Raw genomic sequence first — 10,278 nt, 5'->3', positions numbered from 1 at the left:
AGCCACAGCAAATCAATACATTTTTAAAGCCATGTCCAGATCCCAAATCATTTGAAATTAATGAGACCTTACTGGAGCTTAAACCAAAATCCTGGCACCGTACTGGCACTTCGCATTTCAAAAAGGGGTGTCTCATAGTTGTGCTGCCCCAGGTGTGGGATAAGGATGACTTGTATTGCTCTGTTTTCTAGGAAAGGTAAGTAGCCTTTCCTCAGTGCAGCTGGCTTATCTGTGCTTGCTGGGATGTTGATAGGGAGCATGGGGGAACTGAAGGCTCTTCCCATCTACCATCCCTGTCTGCCTGCTCCACATCTACAGACATAGAAGGAAAACAGCATCCCAGCAGTTGCTGCTTCCCTCCTACCTCCATTACACTTATTCTGACAGAATAATCTCAGGAGAGGTGTTAGGGGACTCTTTATATTCTTTATTCCCTTATGTGGATGTGAATAGCAAGGCTCTTAATGAATCTTTAATAGGAATTCCATTCTCCCCCTCCCCTGCTCCCCAAAGAATACTGTATCAAAACAGATGGCCAGAAATATACCCTTCTTAGTACAATAGATGCAGCAAAATCACCCTAAAGGCAAAAATCTTAGAATCATAGACAATTAGGGTTGGAAGGGACCTCAGGAGGTCATCTAGTTGAACCATCTGCTCAAAGAATGACCATCCCTAACTAGATCATCCCAACCAAAGTTTGTCTAGCTAGGTCTTAAAAACCTCCAGTGATGGAGATTACATAAGCTCTCTGGGTAACCTGTTCTAGTGCTTCACCACCCTCCTAATGAGAGAGTTTTTCCTAATATCCAGCAGAAGCTTCCCTTGCTGCAACTTGAGACCACTGCTCCTTGCTCTGCCATCTGCCACCACTGAGACCAGTCTAGCTCCATTCTTGTTATGACCATCCTTCAAGTAATAGCTGAAAGCTGCTATTAAATTGCCCCTCAGTCTTCACTTCTCCTGACTAAATAAGTCCAGCCTCATCAGTCATGTGCCCCAGTCCCCTAACCATTTTCATTGCCCTCTGCTGGACTCTCTCCAATTTGTCTATATGCTTTCTGTAGGGGGAGGGGAGGAGGGCAAAAATGGACACAGTACTCTAGATGTGGCCTCAGCACTTAAAAATGACTTAATATAGTATCCAGATCCACCTAAACCAATCTGCTAGTGAATCTGGACATTGAGTGCTCTTTTTATGTGCTAATTGTTGCTTTGCCCTGACCATATTGTATGTGGTGAAATGATTCTCAAATTCTGGAGAGTGACATCACTGAGGATGAACTTGTAGAATAGAAGTAAGGAGGACTGGCAGGAAAATCATGCCAGGCACAATGGGCAGATCTGCAGAAGGTTGACAGCATATTGGCATGTAGCTTAAATGAGCAGCTTACTCATGTGACTTATTATCATTTAAAAGACATGAGAAATAATTATTTTGCCAGGTATGTTGTTCTGTGTGTCCTGGAGTCATTTCCAGTTGTATGAAGTGGAGGTGTGGAAAACATGCTAAAAGTACTTGATTTTGTATAAAAGAAAAGTTACACTGTGTATTAATTAGGGAAAAAAGCACATTTTAGAAATATAGGTGGCCCTAGTAAAGGGTGACCAGGGCTTCTATTATCCACAGATCACTGACACATATTCATTACTGTGCATGGCCTCAGTACATAGAGTTAGTCACTGAGTCACCAGTAAACAGTTCTTTTTATCATGGTTATAGCAATGCAGAGGGGCAACTTGAACCTGCTCCAATGGCCTGGTCCCAAGTAGAGTCAAGGGGGTGTAGCTTGCCTCAGGGTCCAGGGGAGTTGCAGCCTGGCAGCTTCTTTCTCTCTCTTCCCTTCCAGTCTCCACAGCTGCTTCTTATCTCCCACTGGAGCTCCTGGTGGCCAATCTGCTGGCTTCTTCACCAGCTGACAGTCAGCTGCCCCTGCCATAAGAGTATTCCCCTGGGGTTTCCATTAGGTCTACTCCAGACTCCATTTTCTCCCCCACTCTGCAGGGAGCAGATAGGGCCAGGGGAGGGTCGCAGAGCCTGCTTCTCCTTTACACTGTTACACACAGCTTTAGCCAGGAATGATGTTACTTGAGCAATCTTAATTTGAAACCCTGTGTATATACATATTATGATACCTATGTTGTTATTTCTTCCAAAGCCCTGTTAGATCCTACCACAACATGGTTCAAATAACTATGCAGCTATTCAGTGAGAATAAAATTAGTCTAGCCTTTGATTATACAGTACTAGCAACCAGGTGATCAGACTGGCAGAGATCAGGGATTTCATAGATTTCATAGACATTAGGGCTGGAAAGGACCCTGGAGGATCATCGAGTCCAGCCCCCCGCCCAAAGGGCAGGAAGTCAGCTGGGGTCACAGGATCCCGGCAAGATAAGCATCCAAACATTTCTTAAAAGAGTCCAGAGTAGGTGCTTGCACCACCTCCGGGGGCAGTCTGTTCCAGGCCTTGGGGGCTCGGACAGTAAAGATGTTCTTCCTTATGTCCAGCCTGAAATGTTCTTGGAGGAGTTTGTGACCGTTTGACCTTGTCATCCCTTGGGGCACTCTGGTGAACAGGCATTCCCCCAGATCCTGATGTTCACCCCTTATATACGTATAAGCAGCCACCGGGTCCCCCACTGAGCCTGCACTTTTCCAGGCTGAAGAGCCCCATGGCTCTCAGCCTCTCATCATAAGGTCTGTTTTCCTGCCCTCTGATCATGCGCGTGGCTCTTCTCTGGATTCTCTCAAGCTTCTCCACATCCTTTTTGAACTGCGGTGCCCAGACTTGGATGCAGTACTCCAGCTGCGGCCTCACCAAGGCCGAGTACAGGGGGAGGATGACATCCTGGGATTTGCTTGAGAAGCATCTATGGATGCAAGCCAAAGCTTTGCTCGCTTTACCTGTTGCGACATCGCATTGGTGGCTCATATTCATCTTCTGATCAATCATGACCCCCAAGTCCCTTTCGGCCATGGTGCTAGCAAGTGTAGCACTGCCACACCTATAAATATGCTGTGGATTTTTCTTCCCAAGGTGGAGTACCTTGCATTTTTCGGTGTTGAACACCATCAGGTTTTCATCTGCCTATGTTCTGAGCCTGTCAAGGTCAGCCTGGATCACCAATCTGTCCTCAGGTGCTGACACTTTACCCTAATGTTTGGTGTCATCGGCGAACTTGGCCAGTCTGCTTCTGATCCCAATGTCCACATCATTAATGAAGATGTTAAAGAGTACAGGCCAAGGACAGAGCCTTGGGGGACCCCACTGGTCACAGCACACCACAATGATTGACTTCCCATCAGCTACCACTCTCTGGGTCCGACCTCGGAGCCAATTCCCCAGCCAGTGAACTGTGACATAGCCAAGTTGCACTGTGTTCCCTTTGGGATAGTTTGATCATGCAGTGACTCGGGTACTGAGCTGTGGCTGCATTTCCTCTGCTTCATCCTGCCCCCTCTGAGGTTTGTGGCACGCTGGGTGTCAGATCAGCTTCATCTCTTATTAGTTTCAGTTGAAATGGCTGATCAGTGGGGAAAATTTGGGGTTTCTGCTTCATATTATCCTTCACAAGACAGGTCTGTTTTCCATATAAAATAATAACTTTCCATTGGAACACTGAATATCTAAGATCCAAAATCTGAAGAAAATTTAATCTGAAAATGTCACCAAGGAGCATCACAGGGATGCAAGGCCCAGTGCCTTGAGCTGCCATTCTCCTCTAGGATAGCCACTCTCAACCAGAGTGCCACAGCACCCTAGGGTGCCTTGAGATCCTTTCAAGAGTGCCATGGGGTACCGTACAGCATTAGCATGGATCGCGGTTCAAATACGATGCATAAGAGAAACCCAGAGATTTCAAAAAGGAATCTATAGTACAAGGATAATTCAAAATGTATTTCTATTTGTTCCTTTTAAAACACTATATGCATTTATATCTAGCTCTTATCATTACCTACATATGGTCAATCAGTTTTGGTGCCATGCATCTTATAATTTGCTGATTAATGAATTTATTATAACCTGACAGTTATTCAACACTGGCGTGGGCTGGGTACCACACATGATCTCAGCATGTGGCCCCTGGGCCATGTGCTGCAGGGGGGTACTCCCCTCAATCCTGCCACGTGGCAGTAGGAGAGGTGGTTTTAGTTGGACAGCCCTGATTTACAGCATTCTGATACACTTTTCATATCCAGCATACCAGGTTTAGCTGTATAGCGTTACATGCTTTCCTTATCTGATATGCCAATTTGTACTGATTCTACCCAGCTCAGGGTGCTCTTGAATAGATTCCAAATACTTTTGTGCCTTTTACCAACTTTCTGACCTGTAAGCTTTTAATTCATACAGCTTCAGTCCTGCTTTATTGTCTATGGCATTCTACTTTACCCAATAGCACAACAAAGGGAGGGGTAACAGGAATACCAGCTCCAAGGACCAACCTGGTGGGAGGAGAGTTATACTGAAATAGCAGCAGTTGTGCTTCTTGAATGGCTGCTGCTGCTAGCAAAACAGCAGCTGACACTGCCCGCTGTGCCACTGCCACTCAGAATGCTCAAGATTCCAGGTACACCTCTACTTTTAGCCACAGGACCTTGGCCTCACTCAATATGTGTATACGGGATGAATGGTATATAGTGTACCATTGCACTTGATGGTGCTATGCCCATTTACATCACCAGAGGATTTGGTTCTTAATATTTAGTCTGTGTTAATCATCTTTGCATGTACATTTCTTTGGATTTTTTATTCAAGAACAGTCCTTGCTATTTTTTTCCATTCTTCGTAATAAAAAGGATAATCAAAAGCCATAAGAGAGGCATTAAAGTTGTAGCGTGTTTGACCACTAACCAAAAACATGTGGCCTAGTAAACAATTTTTTTTTTCAAATTATAGAAGAACAATCTTTAAGAAGAGCACAATGATGACAACTTACAATTGCTCCAGTGTTGCAGAGTGCTAAAGACAGACCAGGTTTCAAGGACCTAAGTACATGCTGGGAGTGTCCACACATGGTCATTTAATGAGGATTAGCCCAATTTAAACCACATTAGAGGTGTGTATTTACATGTGCACACCCTTAATGTGTCTTAAAAATGGTGATTTTAAGCTATGTGAATCTACATTTGATACCTGCCCAAACCAAGTATCAAATTTAAGAGGGATTAATAAATGCAGATTAACACATGTGTAGATCCGTTACTCTGCATTAACACTGGGAACTTAGTCCTGGGTCTGCCCAGCCGCTAGGGGTGCTTGTACATGCCATGGGCTTTTAATTCTGTTTAGTTCTTTGTAAATTGAAACGGTGGGGTTTTAAAAACACCACTTCAATTTACGGAGAATTAAACCAAACTAAACCCCCGTAGGGTGTACACAAGGGTAGGGGCCTGATCCTTACCTGCCTCTTCAGCAGCTGGGGGTGGAGAGAGCTGCTGGCAGGCTGAGCGGTCCCTGTGCTGTGTGGAGGCCCCCCAGACAACAGCTGCCTGCTGTCACCTGGCCCAGGTGGTCCTAGGGGGGTGCCACAGCCACAGAGGGAAGTACTGGCCCCACTGCAGCCATGAAGGGAAGCCCCTGAGTTGCGCAGGGCCCGCCAAACCCTGAGCATATCAGCTCTCAGTGCCCTGTGTACTGTTGCACTTTGTTAGGTAGGAAACTAAAATACCTCGGAGGTGTTTTATCTTGCTTCATACCAAAGTCATTTAAAGCATAATACGCTGCCAAGCCTGCAAACAGCAACACCATTAAAGTTGTGCAAAAGGACATTTAAGCCACTTTAAAGGCCAATTTTGGGTATTTACAAAGGCCCTAGGGGGCAGGCCAGAACCCAGTCCAAGGGCTCCTGGCTGGGCACTTCTCCTCCCAAAGGGCTAGGCAGCTATCTATATAGTTTGCCACTTATAAGTGGATTTTTTTATTGATGGTGGGTGGGGAGAGTGGTAAAGAGGCACTGTTTGTTGAGGTGGGAGGGGGGATGGATGGGGGTGGGTGTTGTGAGGGTGATAAAGTTTTTTTTCCAACCATGTGTATCCTGAGAGTGATGCTGGGGGTGGGCAGGGAGTGTATCAGTGGCTAGGTAGCATGGAAGCAGAAAGGGATCTCGGAGTCCTAGTGGACTCCAAGATGAACATGAGTTGTCAGTGTGACGAAGTCATCAAAAAGCTAGCATGCATCAGCAGATGCATGACGAACAGAATCAAGGAGGTGATACTTCCCCTCTATCGGGCACCGGTCAGACCGCAGCTGGAGTACTGCGTGCAGTTTTGGGTGCCACACTTTAAGAGGGATGTAGATAACCTGGAGAGGGTCCAGAGAAGGGCCACTCGTATGGTTAAGGGCTTCCAGGCCAAGCCCTATGAGGAGAGACTAGGGCACCTGGACCTCTTCAGCCTCTGCAAGAGAAGGTTGAGAGGCGACCTTATGGCTGCCTATAAATTCATCATGGGGGCACAGAAGGGAATTGGTGAGGCTGTACTCACCAGGGCATCCCTGGGGGTCACAAGAAATAATGGCCATAAGCTAGCAGAGAGCAGATTTAGACAGGACATTAGGAGGAACTTCTTCATAGTTGGAGAGGCCAAAATCTGGAATGGGCTCCCAAGGGAGGTGGTGCTCTCCCCTACCCTAGGGGTCTTCAAGAGGAGGTTGGCTGGGCATCTGGCTGGGGTCATCTGAACCCAGCACTCTTTCCTGCCTATGCAGGGGGTTGGACTCGATGATCTACTGAGGTCCCTTCCGACCCTAACTTCTATGAATCTATGAAAAATGTTTGATTTCTTAGGCATAAGAGTTGCATACAACTTAACAGCTTCTCTGTATAGGAAAATTAAAATGAAGGAATCTAAGATGTGATTTTACCGTGTACTCCAAACTCATACTGAACATTCTTTAGTGCAAATTAGCACTACCTTTGCAAAAGGTAGTTATTTCTAGCGTCTCCCAAAGTGGAGTTGTTTGCAAGGAGAGTTCGCATAGGGTGACTAGTACACTGTAAATTCACATCCTAATTAATCACTTAATAATGTTTGCATGTGGACAGGCTCTTAGATGGTTCACCAAAGCTCTGTGACATGACACTACTGACTGACTCCCAGCTGTGGGAAGTACTTTCAGAAGTTATGCAGAAGTTTCAAAGTTCAAATGGTGACTAAGAAGGAAATGTGGGGGCATCTAATTAATCCTTGGTTTAACTCTACTCATTCTTAGGAAGACACAGACATGAAACTGAAATGAAGAGTTTGGAAGAAGGTATAATTTATGCCAATTTTTATGCTCTTACTCACTAATTCACCTCTAAATTTGTCCTAATATATATATACATGTAAACATTTTTATGACTGTAGACTAGATTTTTATTACTACACTCTTGCCACTCTTATGTCCTTATTAGGTCAAATGAAAATGCAAGCATTTCTGAGTCCTGTTGAAGTTATAATGAAACTATTGATCTTGTCACTTGCACATTAAAAGTGCTGCCGTTGATGTAAAAAGGAAGGGACACCAAATATCTTAATAAACTGTATTTTCTATTTCTTCAGATGGAAAGGATTCTAAAAATTCAAGGCCCCAGTCACAAAATATTGCTCAAGTATCATCCCCTAAACCAGGGAAGGGCAAAGGCCAGCCCATGGGCTGAATCCAGTTGGCGGTAGACTGCATTTCCCAACCACCCGCACTCATGGCTGGGGCCGGTCTCCATGGGGACCAGCCCCAGCCACCCTGGCAGGGCATGCAGCAGGGCAGGGCAGGGCAGGGCAGGGCAGGGCAGGGGGCTGCTCTGGAGCCACTGGGATCTTGTGATGGGGACAGCTTACTCCAGAGCCAGGGCAGAGCCATGATCTGTAGCCAGCATGCCCCAGGCAGGGACACACAAACAGGGCACTGGCGCTGCCCCTGCTCCGGATGAGGCTGTCACTGATGCAAGGAGGCAGAGCAGAACTGCGATCCCCTGCCTGCGTCCTTCTGTCTGGAGCATATAGGCTACAGATCATGGCACTGCCCTGGCTCTAGAGTAATGTGCCCCCATCGCAAGATCCCAGTGGCTTGGGAGCAGCCCCCTGCCCTGCCTTGCTACATGCCAATGTGGCTGAGGCTGGTCTCCATAGTAACCCCAGCCTTGCTTTCTCCTGCAGCTGTGGCTGGGGTCTCCATGGAGACTGGCCCCAACCATGCTGGCAGGGGCTACTGGGAAATGGAGTTCAGCTGCCAGCTGGATTGACCATTTTGCCCACCTTTGCACTAAACTCTATGCAATTAGGCCATTTGGAAACTCTCTCCCCTTGACTTTTAATGGAATCTTCCTTTCTGTCCTATGGAAAATCTTTTGGTGTGAAAGCAGCAGGTATAATTCATAATCTCACTCACACTCATGTCTCTGAGTTTTACTGAGACAAATTTTCCCTGAAGGGATCTTATATGGAAGGGATTTTTTAAAAAAAATCAGAGCACCCCTCCTTTAAATATTTAAGCTTTCTGTGAGAGGTTCATAAGGCTGTATATAGCTGAGTCTAGTCTCAGGGTTTGATAGGTGAAACTTGAGGCACACAGGAGAGCCATTAAAATTTGTATGCTGTGTTGCTAGTGCTTTTTTAACCTAATCCTGTTTTCACTAAGTGGATTTGTTGTAACTTTGGAAGATAAAGGTTGGAAACTTAATATATCTTTAATCTGATTAACAGAACCAAAGAGAAATCTTTCCTAATATATTTTTACTTTTCCTAATATATTTTATGTCTTTAATGCCTCTGGACAAATCCCAGGTCACAAAGCATAAACTGTTAGCTGTAACCCACCTAATTTTCCTGTGTTTTCAACAGATGCTAATCTGGAATTTATCCTGGGAAAGTCAAAAGAAAGTTTATTGGAATGGAGGAACGGAGGTCTGAGAGGCTATTAAACAGAAAGATGTAACCACAGGCAAGTCACATAACCAAACAGAGTATTCAAGTCTGCCTCCAATCAGCACGTGTAATTTCCTTTTGAAGTTTGGAGCATGCATGTATTCAATAGATGCATATTTTTCCCCCATCTAATCTACGTGCATATTTTTGGATTGAGCAGGATTTGCATTTATATTACAAACTAAATCCTCACAAGCCTGAATCCATTGCACTGGATTTCTACTTCAGAACATCATGCTTATTGAAAAGCCTGTCCCTACTTTGTAATCAAATTGTATAACCTTCTGTATTTAACTTTGTTTCAAGATGAAGTTAAAAGTTGCTAGCAATGAAATTTAGGACATACTTTGCATGACCTAGAATAGATGCCATACATATGGTGCAAAGGTGCCTCTGTCAAGCCATGAAACTGCAATCGTTTGATTAGGTATTTTATTTTTGGTGTGTTGGCTTTCAAATTTGGCATGATTCCAATTGGCAGATGACTCCAGTGCAAATCCTAATTAAGTATTTAGTAATCATTGCTCTTGGGAGTGTCCAATGCTTGTCAAAATTCTGGGACCAGATTAAGGAATTAATGGAACAATTTGTGTAGTGGCAAATTGATTGATTTGATGTACTGTTTTGTTTGAGGATATTGCAGGTTTTCAGAGATTAAGTAGAACAATTCAGTGGAGCTGTTTCCTTGGTGAAGAAGCATACTTTTTAATCAGATCAGGATATATGCTCTTGGCAAGATGTTATGAACATGTTGCATACAGAAAACTTTGGATTTGGAGACAATATCAGCAAAAGGAAGATACAGATGCTTAGTTTGGAATGCCATCACTGAGCTGCTGCTGAGAGGAAAAAATGGCTTGTGGTTAAGGCAGTGAACTGAGATTTCTGAGATCTGAATTTAAGCCCTAGCCTATCACAGACTCCATGTGTGACATTTGTAAAATCTTTAATCTCCCCATGTCTATGTTCTCCACTTGTAAAAAAGGGTTGATAATGATAATTCTTTGTCTGCTTGATCTAATTAAACTGTAAATGATTTGAAAGATGGGGTTATCTCTTAATTTTTGTGAAAGCATAGTGCCTGGTACAATGGGAATTCAATCTAAATCAAGGCCTTTAAGTGCTACTGTAACACAGATAAATAGACTAATAACTTATATAAAGTAACAGCATCCTCAAATTGTAACAGTTATTTCAGAGATGCTTAAGAACTTTAAGACATTATATGGATGCAGAGAAATAGTGATGGTTAATGCATCTTGTAGGAGGGACTGCCCTACTTAGTTATGTCTCCTTACCTTTTCAAGTCAAATTATATTAGCTAGACTCAACTCAAACTAGAATTTCCATCCCGCATATATAACATTA

The 10,278-nt window shown here is 44.3% G+C and overlaps 1 long non-coding RNA gene across 1 annotated transcript; it reads left to right on the top strand.

The window, feature by feature from the left end:
- The first annotated feature begins 6,788 nt into the window (after positions 1-6,788).
- Positions 6,789-9,953, top strand: LOC109323236. The gene is made up of 2 exons (XR_002104590.1): positions 6,789-7,258; positions 8,827-9,953. It is a non-coding gene; the product is annotated as an uncharacterized LOC109323236 (long non-coding RNA).
- Positions 9,954-10,278: the final 325 nt, after the last annotated feature.

This window comes from Crocodylus porosus, unplaced genomic scaffold, assembly GCF_001723895.1.
Source record: "Crocodylus porosus isolate Cpor-Errol unplaced genomic scaffold, CroPor_comp1, whole genome shotgun sequence".
Taxonomy (NCBI): Eukaryota; Metazoa; Chordata; order Crocodylia; family Crocodylidae; genus Crocodylus; species Crocodylus porosus.
The sequence above is the reverse complement of the archived record's forward strand: the minus strand, read 5'-3'. Positions and strand labels throughout refer to the sequence as shown.